Consider the following 15,255-nt stretch of genomic DNA (forward strand, 5'->3'; position numbering starts at 1 on the left):
GTCCAAGTCACCCTGCATTCGCATAGCATCCCCCTCACAGTTCACACTGCCACCCAGCTTTGTGTCATCTGCAAATCAGAAGAACGCTCAATGAAAATATGCGTTCGAAAGAGTCAAATAATTATAGTGATTAAAAGATTTTGGCTGCAATTTGGAATCCTAAATATTCAGGAGATAATATGGCAATTAAGGGGTTCTGGCTGTGAATTATGACTGGGAGAATGAGTGGAAGGTGAAAGAAATGTTTTCATGAAGATGATGATTAGAAAATGACAGAGTAAAAGGTTCAGGGTGCTCTGACTATTTTTCCGGCGTTAAATAAATAACCTTCAGTTGGTCATGCAGGAAGGTGCATATTCACGTGAGACAGAATTGAATCTTTGCCATGCTGGTATTCCAATGAACAGCAGTCTGATGCATTTGCACATAGAATAAAAAGGGGCAAGGACACTCCTGCATTATTGGTTTTCTGTGGGATAGTTATTTGAATGGTTCTCTATCCCATCATATCTATAGCACAAACCTTTGGTGTTCAGTTTAGTTTAGAGATATTGCACGGACACAGGCCTTTCGACCCACTGAGTCTGCACCGACCAGCAATCCTCGCACACTAACACCATTCTACATGCACTAGGAACTATTTTACATTGATACCAAGCTAACAAACTGACAAACCGGCACGTCTTTAGAATGTGGGAGGAATCTGAAGATCTCAGAGAAAACCCATGCAGTCACGGGGAGAACATCTAAACACCATACAGACAACACCTGTAGTCAGGATTGAACCTGGGTCTTTGGCAATGTAAGGCAGCAACTTAACTGCTGCATAATGTGAGTCTTGATACTTCTTGTTTCTTATTCCTGCCTGGATGTATAATACTTGGTGTGGTTGACCTTGTGGAACAATGCAGGATCTTTGGAATGCTGAAAGGCAATGGATTTTGATGTGGTCAGCCAATAAAGACCATTTCAATGTCTGCAATACTGCACATCTCAATAACAGCGATGTTTGGAATTATTCATAAAAACATAATATAACAGCACAAACGGGACATATAGCTCCTTTATGTCTGCTCCAACAGTTTAATTGGATTATATCTGTTATACTCCCATATACAATTCTACTCATTTCCCATAATCTAAGACTCAGCGACAAACTGAAAATCACAACCTTCAATGGTTCATCATTCGCAGCTCCACAAGGCAGAGAATTCCAAATATTTGTAACTCTCATAGATAACTCATTCCTCCTCACCTATTTGTTTTGAAGGTGAACTTCCAGTGAAAGATTTGCTTTATTTCTGCACATTCTTTTTCTTTTTACTGTCTGGTCGAATTTACGTATAATTCATATTTTGTGTAATTTTCTGAGTCTACGTGGTTGTGATGCTGCTGCAAGCAAGACTTCCATTGCACCTGGACTATACCCTACTCCGTCCACTCTAGCAATCCTCCTCTGAATCTTAAATGCCTCAATAACCCCTTCATCGCTCACTCCTCTAAATTACAGTGAGTGCAGTCTCAGCCTTGTGTCATTAGTCATCCCTTTCATCCCTGGAATTAACTGAATTAACCCAGTCTAAACCCCTCTGATGAAAATGAGCTATCATGAAATTTGTGTCAAATTTTCAGCAGTGTTCCAGGTTTTGAATTTTCCCAATCTTCTTATCCACAAACAATGTAACATTTTATGCTTTGCATTTCATTTTGGTATCTTCCTTATGCCTCATTCACATGATTAGAAGGTCTATTTCCAGTAGCAGGTTTGATTTATTCCTAGCAGCCTTTTTCTTTTAAACTGTCTTGTTGAATTAATGTCAGATTTATGTACAATTTGTTTTTGTGTGTATGCCTGAGTATGTGCCTGCGATGCTGTCGCAAGCAAGATTTCCATTGTACCTATATCTCAGCCTGCTGGTGCACATGGCAATAAACTTGACTTGATTTGAAATTATTACTCTGAAACAGAAAATGTGGCTGCTACATTTAAGATGTAGCACTAAAGTGATTTACTGTACACTTGTTTTTCTCCAACAAAAGTATTTAATTCTGGAGAATTTCACATCGTGCAAAAAAATGCAAGGTGTTCTGTGGCTAAATTCTGGGGTCTAGACAGGGTAGAGAGTCACATCCTAGTCCCCAGAGTGGCAATGACAAAAAGCAAGAGGCGTAAGGTCAGAGGGGGCAAGTTTAAAGGAGATGTGTGGGGCATGTTTTCTACACAGAATGGTGGGGGACTGGAACATGCTGCCAGGAGTGGTGGTGGAGGCAGATATAATAGTGGCATTTAAGTGGCTTTTAAATAGGGACATGGATATGCAAGAAGTGGAGAGATATGGATCATGTCCAGGGAAAGGAGATTTGTTAAAATTGGCATCCTGTTTGGCATGGACATTGAGGTTAAAGGCATGTTCCTATGCGTTATTTTTTACATGTTTTATGTATGAAATCTACATGTTATGCTATGTTGGTCCGTCAGGTAATAAGCCTGAGAAACTCCTTAAATATTTGACAATGTTCATGTACTATTAGTAGAATGTGGTAGCAAAGGCTGGTCAAATATTCACATTAATGCCACAAATAACTTGCCACTGATTGAACCCAGTCTTCAGACACATCTCTTGTCATTCTATCGAGGTTTGGATAAGTTCCAATCTTTGGAAAGCCTTGCATTAATAGTGGTACCAGAGATGGGATAATGGTGCAGAGTATTTGTGACTAGAATGTAAAACCTGTCGACTGGTTTCAGTTTGTGCTTATTGAATCTACCTTTTGGTATTGTATCTTTCTATTATTATATACTTGGATACGTGTTATATTTTATGTTGTGCAATCATATCATGATTTTGCAAATGATTTAACAAAATTAATCATCAGCCAATATGTAATAAAGTTGTATAATATAACTGGATGGTCAAATTTATGGAATAAGTTCACAATCGATTTCAAATGCAAAGAAAGAATCTCATCCCCAGTCTACCGTATAGTTTTTTTTGTTTTGATAGTAACAGAATAAATTTGCTATAAACTGCATGCCAAGATAAAATAGGGATGACTGGTTCTATTGTTAGTTCTGGTGGAAAATCATTGAATTTTGGAATAATTAAAAATTATCGCCATGTTTCTTGATGGGAGCACAGGTGCACTGGACAGTCAATTATAAGGTCATAAATGATAGGAACAGAATTAAGCCATTCAGCCCATCAAATCTACTCTGCCATTCAATCATGGTTGATCTATATCTCCCTCCTAACCCCATTCTCCTGCCTTCTTACCATAACCTCTGACACCCGTACTAATTAAGAATCTATCTATCTCTGCCTTAATAATATCCATTGAATTGGCCTTCCACAGCCTTCTTTGGCAAATAATTCCACAGATACGCACCCTCTGACTAAAAAAATCCTTCTCATCTCATTCCTAAAGGAACGTTCTTTATTTTAAGGCTATGCCCTCCAGTCCTAGACTCTCCCAATTATGTCATTCTGAAGAGTAAGCCTTATACAATTAATGCAGTGTTACAAACAATCAGGCAGTCAGGGTCAGAAGAATGATCAGGGGAAATAAACGGAGCTTATTAACAGGGATAGGATAAGATATTTTTTAAATGATTTATTTTTTCTGCTTAAAGCTAGAATTGAATAAGTCAATTCAAGACTTGGCATATATCTCGTCAACGCCTTTACCATATAACCATATAACCATATAACCATATAACAATTACAGCACGGAAACAGGCCATCTCAGCCCTACAAGTCCGTGCCGAACAAATTTTTTTCCCTTAGTCCCACCTGCCTGCACTCATACCATAACCCTCCATTCCCTTCTCATCCATATGCCTATCCAATTTATTTTTAAATGTGATTAATCATCCGCTATTGAGGGGATATTTAACTTAATTGATTTATAACTTGCATAATATTTAAAATAACTCAATCTGTATTGAAAAGTTTGAAAAAAAGTACTTGGTCTTAGTATCGGTGATGAAGAAATGCATGATTTTTCCAGTTGAACCTGTTAGTGGAAAGCAGAGGAAGGATGTTTAGGAAGTCTAGTCTCAAACAGAGTAAAAAGCAGCCAGTAATATATAGGCTATATATCTTTTATGGTCTATTCTTGTATGAAATGCTCAAAACTAATGGAACACAAAAAAGTAATGTCCTTGAGGAGCCTTGTCAGTCTGAAGAAGGGTTTCGGCCCGAAACGTTGCCTATATCCGTCGCTGCATAGATGCTGCTGCACCCGCTGAGTTTCTCCAGCATTTTTGTGTACCTTAAAGTAATGTCCTTGTCAACTGGCAAAGGTCAGTAGAGCCTATTGTCATCATCCAGCTCTTGATCTGCAGGTTCCAAGACTTGGCATATATCTCGTCAACACCTTTACCATATAACCATATAACCATATAACAATTACAGCACGGAAACAGGCCATCTCGGCCCTACAAGTCCGTGCCGAACAACTTTATTTACCTTAGTCCCACCTGCCTGCAATCATACCATAACCCTCCATTCCCTTCTCATCCATATGCCTATCCAATTTATTTTTAAATGATACCAACGAACCTGCCTCCACCACTTCCACTGCAAGCTCATTCCACACTGCTACCACTCTCTGAGTAAAGAAGTTCCCCCTCATGTTACCCCTAAACTTCTGTCCCTTAATTCTGAAGTCATGTCCTCTTGTTTGAATCTTCCCTATTCTCAAAGGGAAAAGCTTGTCCACATCAACTCTGTCTATCCCTCTCATCATTTTAAAGACCTCTATCAAGTCCCCCCTTAACCTTCTGCGCTCCAGAGAATAAAGACCTAACTTATTCAACCTATTTCTGTAACTTAGTTGTTGAAACCCAGGCAACATTCTAGTAAATCTCTTCTGTACTCTCTCTATTTTGTTGACATCCTTCCTATAATTGGGCGACCAAAATTGTACACCATACCCCAGATTTGGTCTCACCAATGCCTTGTACAATTTTAACATTACATCCCAGCTTCTATACTCATTATTTGCAATCTTTCTTCCAATTATTTTGACTTTTGGGACTTGGTTGTTGACTTTCTATTTGCGAGGTTCATTTAATTCACTCTCTTCAGATTTCTAGCCATTTTACACACCTCAACTGGCTATGTTATTTCAAAAACATGAAAATCAAAATCAAAACAAGAAATGAAGCTGCTGGAATTTTAAAATAAAAATAGAAAATGTTGGATAACCTGAGAGGTCAGACAGCAAATGTGGAGAGAAGAGCAAAGTTAATGATTCAGTTCAAAACTCCTTGTGAACTAGGAAAGAGAGAATTTGTGTAAAGGGCCTGTCCCACTTTCACGGCCTAATTAATGATCTTCTTTACTCGTGGACATTTTTCATCAGGCTAGAAAAACGCAGTGACCTACTTTGTGCCACGAGTACCCACGACCTGCTACAACCTACCTACAACCTCCTACGACCTCGTGACGACCATGCTGCGAGTATGAGTCAAGGGCAAACTCGGAAGAGGTCGTGAATTAGGTCGTGAAAGTGGGACAGGCCCTTTAATTTCATATTGCCGAGAAGTCAGGGAGAGATGGATAGGACAAAGGGAATATTACTGATAGACTGACACCAGGATTGTTATGGGGGATAAGTTAGGTAGGTTATCCACCTGAGGCCTTAGTAGCAAGATTACCATGGCAACGAGGCCTCCAGCTCAAGTGGACCTGCAAGTGCATCCCCAGAGACAAGTGCAGGTGCTGGACAGGATTTTACCCAATGTCAGCTCCTCTGCAATTCTGCTTTAGTTTAGCCTAGTTTGATTTAGATATACTGCATGGAAACAGGCCCTTCAGCCCACAGAGTCCATGCTGACCGTCGATTACCCATTTACTCTTGTTATCACTCCCTGCACATTAGGGGCAATTTACAGAGACCAATTAACCTACAACCCCACAAGTTTTATGCAATGTGGGAGGAAACCAGTGGTGCTTGGAAGAAACCTATTCATTCACAGGGAAAACTCCACATAGGCGCCACCCAGCATCAGGATCGGACCCGGGTCTCCTGCGCTGTGAGGCAGCTGCTCTACCAATAACAAAGAGAGACCAATGTGGAATATATTGAATGCTTCCGTAACCTTTTCGGCGCCCTATGTGTGACGGCTTTTTGCATACTTTGTGTATGGTCTGCAAAACAAAGAATTCACGGTGACATGTCACATATGATAATAAAGTATCAATCAATCAATCAACTAATCAATTAATCAAACACACCAGAGGATTCCTCCACCTCTGTATCCTTGGAATATAGAACATTGAACAGTATGGCACAGGAACAGGCTCTGCCACGCACGATGAATAGCAAATGGAGTTTCATTCAGATAAATGTGAGGTGCAGCATTTTGCGAAGTCAAAGCAGATCGGGAAACAGTGAATGATAGGGCCCTGGACAGTGCTGTGGAGAACAGGCATCGAGGTGTATAAGTACATAGTTCCCTGAAAGTGGCATCACAGGTAGATAGGATGGTGAAGAAGGCTGTTGGCATGTTGGCCTTCATCAGTCAAGGTACTTAGTTCAGAAATTGGGAAATGATATAACACTTGGACAGGTATATGGATAGGAAAGGTTTAGCAGGATATCGGCCAAAAAGTGTTAAACTTTGTTAGGGTACGATGTTAGGTTATTGGGAATGAGTTATTTCTTGTAGCAGGCACAAACATTGCCAGGCATTGCTAAGAGGAAGAAGCACTTCGATTCAAAAGCAGAATTGGGGCGGCACAGTGGTGCAGCGGTAGCGTTGCTGCCTTACAGTGCCAGAGACCCAGGTTCGATCCTGACTACGGGTGCTGTCTGTACGGAGTTTTACATTCTCCCCGTGTCCTGCGTGGGGTTTCTCCGAGATCTTCGGTTTCCTCCCACACTCCAAAGATGTACAGGTTTGTAGGCTAATTGGCTTGGTATGAATGTAACAATTTTCCCTAGTGTGTGTTGGATAGTGTTAATGTGCATGGATCGCTGGTTGGCCCGGACACGGTGGGCCAAAGGGCTTGTTTCCACGCTGTATCTCTAAACTAAGCTAAACTAAAAAATACTACAAATTTTGGAGATCCAAGTAATGTGCTAGAACCTTAACAATAGCTCAATTATAGTAAAATACAAGCTGAGCAAGAGGAACATTAAAAAACTGTCAGAAGTAATTGGTAAATAAGATTTTTTTCTTGCTATAAGTTGAATGAGGTCAGACCATCTCAAAATAAGACTGCCATTAAAATTCAGCAAATCACAAACATTATGTGATAACTATACTCAGTATTGAACTATTCACAAGAGTAGGCACACTTGATAGCTTGTCACTGGAATGAGAAACATGAGGAGAAAATGAGTACAAAAAGTAAATTATAATTAATGTCTTGCTGTATTGCTGCTGTTGGTTTAGACAAAAAGGGTCATGGACTAATGGAAAGAAGACATCAAAATATTCTGACAGAGTGAAATCAGCTTGCTTGCTTTTTTATATCAAAATTCAAAATAATTGAGTTCAAGAGGAGACCAGGATCTTAAATCCAAAACAAAAGCAAGAGTTGATTAGTGTCAGGCCCAGCCTCTCGTATGCTCTATTGAATGTGTCATAAATATCATGGACCTTTGTGTGCAAGCAGATCTTGCCTGTAGCAGACTGGGTGACCTTTGTTTCTGGAGTATTGTTGCTGTAATTAACCAATTTAACTTGGAGTTTAGAAGATTATCTCTACTCCCCCTGGAATTTTGATGGAACAAGTGGTGGCACATTGGCGCAGCAGTAAAGTTGTTGCCTTGCAGCACCAGAGACCCGGGTTCAATCCTGACTACGGGTGCTGTCTGCACGGAGTTTGTACATTCTTCCCGTGACCTGAGTGGGTTTTCTCTGGGAGCTCCGGTTTCCGCTCACACTCCAATGACGTGCAGGTTTGTAAGTTAATTGGCTTAGTAAAATAGTAAATTCTAGTGTTGGTAGGATGGTGTTAGTGTGCAGGGATCGCTGGTCGGCAGGGTCTCGGTGGGCTGAAGGCCCTGTTTCTGCGCTGTATCTCTAAACTAAACTAAAAAGATGCTATATTACAGCAAGTAAGATCGAGAGAAGTATTGGCAATGACACAGCCTAATTTAAATATGCTCTCCACTGAGATCAGTTCTTTTGTAGACCAAAGTGGACCATACATCAGATAGAGACATATTTCAGCGGATGGCCTATTTTGAGGTGATCCACAGTCCCTCCCATTCTGCACTGCCTCCTCTTTGCCCTACCTATTGAAGTTGACTGTGCCTTGATTGTATTTATGGATAGTATTATCCGTTCTGATTAGTTAACATGGAAAACTAACATTTTCACTGTACCTCAGTGCACGTGACAATAATAAACCTAAACCTAAACCTGAAGGAGTCCAGCCTGAAGAAACCAAGTTCAAGTTCAAGTTATATGGTTATATGGTTATATGGTTTGCGTTTATTGTCACTTAACCAATGAAGTTACAGGGAAATTTGAGTTACTATACAGCCATACTAAGTGACAAGCAACAAGACACACAGCCACATAAAATCAAATTTAACATAAACATCCACCACAATGGAATCAACATTCCTCACTGTGAAGGCCGCAGCATTCCACGTTGTTGCGCTGCAGGGGGGGCGGTGGTGCAACGCAGGGAAAAGTTGCATCTCCGTCAAGGTAAGTGGCTGAAAAAAGATTCCCGTGATTCCCCCCACCCCCACATAAAACGTACCAAGAAACATTGAAACAAACATTCAAGACATACTTAAAACAATAAAAACAGAGATGGGACGAGACAGACTGTTGGCGAGGCGGCCATTACGAACCATGGTAAGTTATAAAGTTACATCGTTCAGAATCAGACCCCATCAATCCACGAAGACTGCACTGTCTATCTAACACCTGCGTACTCTAATCCTACACTAATCCCATATTATTATCTTTGCATTCCCATCAACTGCCCCCAGGTTCCACCAAACATCTGCGTGCTGGGGCAATTTATGTGATCGATTATCCTGCATTTTTCTTGGAGTTGTTATTTCGTGAAGATTCACTGTGCCTAACAATGGTTAAAGATTGAAATGCATTGGTGTTCAGAAAAATCTGTGTGTCCTTGTACTAAAATCACTGAAGCCAAATATTTATGCACAGCAGGCTATTGGGGAAGGCGATATAGTGTTAGCATTTATTGCAAGAATTTTGAAAATGCAAGAGTAAAGACATCGTCCATTAATTACTTATCACCTTGTTTGATTTGCATCCATAATATTATACAGGTCTAGTCTCCTCATTTGAATAATGAGATAGAATGTCAAGAGTGTTTAATTGTCATGTGCACCGGGACTAGAACAATAAAATGTTTATTTGCTGCAGCAATGTGAATTCAACAACACCTCAAATAAATAAATGACAATTCAGTTTAGTTTAGTTTAGTTTAGTTTAGTCCAGCTTAGTTTAGTTTAGTCTAGTTTGGTTTATAGATATAGCATAAAAACAGGCCATTCGGCCCACTGAGTCCACGCCGACCACAATTACCGGTGCACAAGTTATATCCTAGACACTAGCGACAATTTACAGAAGCCAATTAACCTACAAACCTGCACATCTTTGGAATGTGGGAGAAAACCGGAGCACCTAGAAAAAACCCATGCGGCCAGGGGAAGAACGTACAAACTCCATACAGGCAGCACCCAAGGTCGGGATTGAACCAGGGTCTCTTAAGCTGAAAGGCAGCAATTCTATCTCTGCGCCACTGTACGCAGTGATAAAATAGCCTGTTGCGGCAGGTAAACCAGGCCATAATAGTGCAAGCCAAAATGCGTGGTGTAACCTGGACATTACAAAGTCTTTAGCAGTTCAATGCTGAAGTAGGGTGGTGGTTAGAGATGTTTAGTATCATTCATGAACCTTTATGGTTGATGGGAAGAAACTGTTCTTGAACCTGGTGATAATAGTTTGCAGGATCCTACACCTTCTTCCCAATGGTTGTGATGAGATGAAACATGGTCAGAGTGACGTTGGTCTTTGATGATATTATCTGCTTTCTTGAGTATGTGTACCTGTAGACTCCTTCAATGATGGGGAGGTCAATACACATGATAGACCATGAAATGTTCACCATAAGTTAGACGTGTGGATGCTGTTTCCACTGACTGGGTTGTTTGTAACTGGGGACTCAGTCTCCAAATAAAGGATCAGCCATTTGGGAATGAGGAGAGGAAACATTTCTGAATCCAGAGAGACCCGAGTCTTTGGAATTGTTTACTATGGAGACTTTTTCATTGAATGAAGGTAGAGATGAATAAGCGATTTGGACATTAAGAGAATGAAGGGATGTGGAGTTAGTGCAGGAAAATGGCATGAAGATAACGGGTCAACAAAGGCATTGGTGGAATAGTCATGAAGGGTCAAATAGCCCAGTCATCATCCCACATCTTATGCTCTTGCTGTCATACCCAGCCAGCTATTTGAAGACACCAGGACTAGTTGAGGAGTTTCCTGTATTCAAATCGTCAAATTGTTTATTGCACAAGTGCAGTGAGGTGCAGATACAGCAGCATCACAGGCATATTGACTCAGACAACACACAGAAATATAAATGTTGTATAAATCATACAGAAATCATCACACAAATTCTACAATATAGTATAATGAAAAAAAACACACAACATGAATACAAAAGCACAATTAGAGATTAAAAAAATTACCACACAGAAGTGCAAGAGCTGGTACTTAATCTTGCATTGTCAATTGTAGGACTAGGGTTATGTGGGTCGATTCAAGAAGCTGATAGTTGTGGGAAAGTAATTGTTCCTGAACCTGGTGCTGTGCAACTTCAGGCCGCTGTACCTCCTGCCCAAGTGAGAAGAGGAGTTTACCTGGATGGTGGGGCTACTTGATGATAAATGCCATCTTCCTAAGGCAGCACCTCATGTAGATGGTTTTGATGGAGATGAGAGCTGTCCCTGTGATGTTTTCCCACATGATTAAACAAAGCCAATCTTTTTGAAAGGTATCTGTGAGCTTCATTTGAGGCAAATTCTGACCAACAAATCCCAATGTAACATCCGCCCTAAAAGGAATAAATCATTTCCGGTTGATAATTGTAGGACATGGGTTTAATGTAATTGGCAAACATTTCAGGAGGAAAATGTTTCACATAATGTTATGATCTAAAACATGCTGCCTGACAGCATGGTGAAGGGAGAATCAGTGGTAATACTCAAAAAAAGAATTAGAGATATACTTGAAAAAACAGCAAACAATGAAAGTTAAAAAGGCCACAACCCAAAACTTCACCTATCCATGTTCTCCAGAGACGCCACTTGACCCTTTGACTTAGTCCAGCACTCTGGGTTAAAAATGAAAGGTAAAGGGTGGCACAGTGGTGCAACCATAGAGTTGCTGCCTTACCGTGCCAGAGACCTGGGCTCAATCCTGACTACGGGTGCTGTCTGTACGGAGTTTGTACTTTATCCCCATGATCGTTTGGGTTTTCTCTGGGTGCTCTAGTTTCTTCCATACTCCAAAGACGTACAGTTTTGGAGGCTTAATGGCTTTGGTAAAAATTGTAAATTGTCCCTGGTATGTAGGATAGTGCTAGTGTGTGGAAATCACTGGTCGGCATGAACTCGGTGAACTGAAGGGCCTGTTTCCGTACTGTACCTCTAAACTAAACTAGAATAGGAGTAAGATTAATTAGCACAGAGAGGAAAGGTGAAGTGACTCCTTTTGCACTGAAATGCCCTAAATCAAACCAAATTGAACTGAATTTGCAGATGATCTGAGGACTAAGTCCATGAGACATCACGATCTTGAGATTTCATTCACTGTGAACGAATGAACATCCATCCTATATCGTATTTCAATGGAGGAGTGAACTGTTTAAAAAAAAGAACTTGGTGTCTTTGCAATGAGTGGCATTTGAAGCAAATCTGCTGATAACTGATCTGCCAGAATGGAACCTGTAATTTTAAACGTTGGCTCATGTCTCAAACTGAACTATGTGCTCCTTGTTCTGATGGAATTGATTTTATTGTCCTTTCCTTTCTGCAGGTCAAGCCATCAAGTCAGGTACAATTTATAAGGAGATAATCTAGTCCATTTCACCCCGTCTCTTCCTTTCTACGTCTACCTTCCTCTATAATAAATTCCAGTCTGTAATCAGTTGGGTTGGAGATGACTGCAGTTATAAATCTTCACAAGTGCTGTCACACATGAGTTGTAACAAGTTCCAATTAGGAGGATGTCTGGTAACTGTTATCGATTGCAGATGGCATGAAAATATTGCTGTTTGACTTTATGTCGCAAACAGCATATAAATTTCACTTTTACAATTCTTTGATCAAAAATAAAATTTATGAGTTTGAATGTTACAATTGGAAAGTAGGCTATTGTAATATTTTGGAGAATTATACTAATTGCACAAAATATAAACTCTGCTGTTGTTTGTCAAAAGCAGTGCCAAAGATGGTCGTTTATTTTTCTCTTTTTACAATAAGTGATGTTCCTCATTCAGTTTATCTAGCGGTACACACTGTGCTGGTGATGTTCTCACCAGATCCTATATATCCCATTTAGAGTTGGCTGATGTAATTGTTTCACCTCTGCTATGCCTGACTCTTTGCAAACCACCCTTTGCCTGACCTGGGAAGATTGGAATTGGAATAGAGTCTGTTCCACCGTTCCCACGATTTTTTTAAATTGTATCCTTAACCACTGACTATGGAATACTTTTTACTTGCTGCAAGCAGCCTGTGCAGAGATTTTTTGGGCTAATCCAGTAGGATTCGCAGTTACAAGGCTTTAATTCCTACAAATGGGTAGTTCCAACCAGCCAATCTAAATTGAGTAGGGATTAAGACGTGCAGAGTTAGCATCATCCACAGTAGGATGGTATGTAAGTCTTGTTCCTTAATTTATGGGAACTCTCATAACCTCCTCCTGTTCCTTCCAACCACCCTCCACTTCCCCCTATCACCCATTTTCCTCCTCTCCCCCAACTATCTCATCTGCCCACCACCCACACACTCCTCCCACTGACTGACGTGTCCACTCCCACTGTTCCCATCTGCCCTTATTTATTTTCCTTTTCTTATAAGATCCCATTATCTGCAGCTCATTGCTGTCTCCATTTATACCCCCAATGGCTCTATTGTTTTTTTGCTTTTGCTCCTTATCACCTCGCCCTTCACCATGTTATACCGGCTATCTCTCCTTTATTCTTTGTTCAGATATAGGGTCTCGACCCATGTCGATTGTCTATATCCCTTCTCAGAGGCTGCTTGGCCCATTGAGTTCCTCCAGCAGTTTGAAGAAACAAAGAACTGCAGATGCTGGTTTACACAAAAAAGGACATAAAGTGCTGGGGTAACTCAGCAGGTCAGGCAGCATTTAATGGAGAATGTGGATATGTCATGTTTCAGGATGGGACCCTTCTTTAGACACTATTTCTGAAGAAGGGTCCCAACGAATTGTCACCTATCCGTGTTCCTTAAAGATGCCGTCTGGCCCGCTGAGTTACTCCAGCACTTTGTGCCCTTTTTATCATCTAGCAGTTTGTCTTTTTTGCTACCATTCAATTACGAGCGAAGAATGGATATGTTGCCAAAACACTGTTACCAAGTGGCATCTAAAATACCTGTCCGCAATGCCCAGTTTGGTCTTCACCAAGAAGACGAGGCTCCAGATCATATAACATCCTTGATCCAAATGTGGAACAAAGAGCAAAATTCCAACGGTGAGGTGAGAATAACTTTTCATACCTGAGGAAACCTCAGCAGTCACAGGGAGAATGTGCAGTCTTCACACATGTAGCGCCAAGGATGTGGTTGAAGGAGCATCAGGATTAAACCGGGTCTTTGGGGATGTGAGACAGCTGCACTGCAAAAAGTACAAGGTAATGACTATCTTCATGAAAAGTATGTCCAAGATGCTGTGGGAAACACTTCTTCATATTTATGTGTGGAAATGGTTGAGTGAAGCAAAAGCATATTAATTATGGATAAGGAAATCTTCTTAGATTATATAGCAGGTTTTTATTGTGCATTTTATTGAACAGAAATGCATATTTAGATCATCTTTTATGTTTAATTAAAAAAATCTGTTATATAAAACCAGTGATGTATTTGTTTTGGGTAGTGTTAGTTTATTGCTGAAAATCTATTGAATATAGATTCTTACATTGCATCTGGGAACAGCACGCCTGCTATATGTTGAGACTTGGTGGAAGATTCTACATACATGATACTTATCCTCAGTGCCAGCGCTTTAACTTTGTGTGTGGTTTCATTGTTGCATTGGGAAGAATGTCCTACTCAGTCTGTGACAGCTAATTCGTTTTGTTTTAAAGGTGGAATTAATCGTACTTGATGCATCTCATTTGGGAAAATCACTCTTGCTCTTTACATGCACATGTTGTTCGCCTCGTTCCTTTTCATCGTCAAACTAACTCCAGATATTGCAAGAGAAATTCAGCTCAGGTACAAGGCTCAAGCTCAGGCCGATTAACGGTCAATGGAGTTTAATTCAGAAAAGCATGAGGTGTTATGTTTTAGGATGACAAATCAGGGCAGGACCTTCACAATTAATGGTAGGGCCCTGGGGAGTGGTGTGTAGCAAAAGGGTTGTGAAGTACAAACACATAGTTCCCTGAAACCGGTATCGCACGTAGATAGAATGGTGAAGAAAGATTTTTTTTAGTTTAGTGACACATCGTGGAAACAGGCCCTTCAGTCTACCGAGTCCACAACGACCAGCGATCCCTGCACACTGACACTATCCTACATGCACTGGGGATAATTTACACTTATACCAAGCCAATTGACCTACAAACCAGTACGTCTTTGGAGTGTGGGAGGAAACCCAAAGATCTCGGAGAAAACCCTCACAGGTCATGGGGAGAACATACAAACTCCGTACAGACAGCACCCATAGTTGGGATCGAATCCGGGTCTCATGTGCTGCAAGCACTATAAGGCAGCAACTCTACCGCTGTGCCACCGTGCTGCCCTTTGGCACAATGGCTTTCATCAGTCATGGAACTGAGTATAGAATTAGGACATTATGTTACAGTTGTGCACGAGGCCTTAGTAATATGTGTTCAGTTTTGGGTACCCTGTTATAGGAAAAATGCCATACGCAAGAGAGAGGGCAGAGAAGATTTACGAGGATGTCTCCAAGAATTGAGCCTTGAGTTATAGGGAATGGTTGGGCAGGTTAAGACATTATTCCTTGTAATACAGGAGGCTAAAGGGGCT

The sequence above is a fragment of the Leucoraja erinacea genome, chromosome 16, assembly GCF_028641065.1.
Source record: "Leucoraja erinacea ecotype New England chromosome 16, Leri_hhj_1, whole genome shotgun sequence".
Lineage (NCBI taxonomy): Eukaryota > Metazoa > Chordata > Chondrichthyes > Rajiformes > Rajidae > Leucoraja > Leucoraja erinaceus.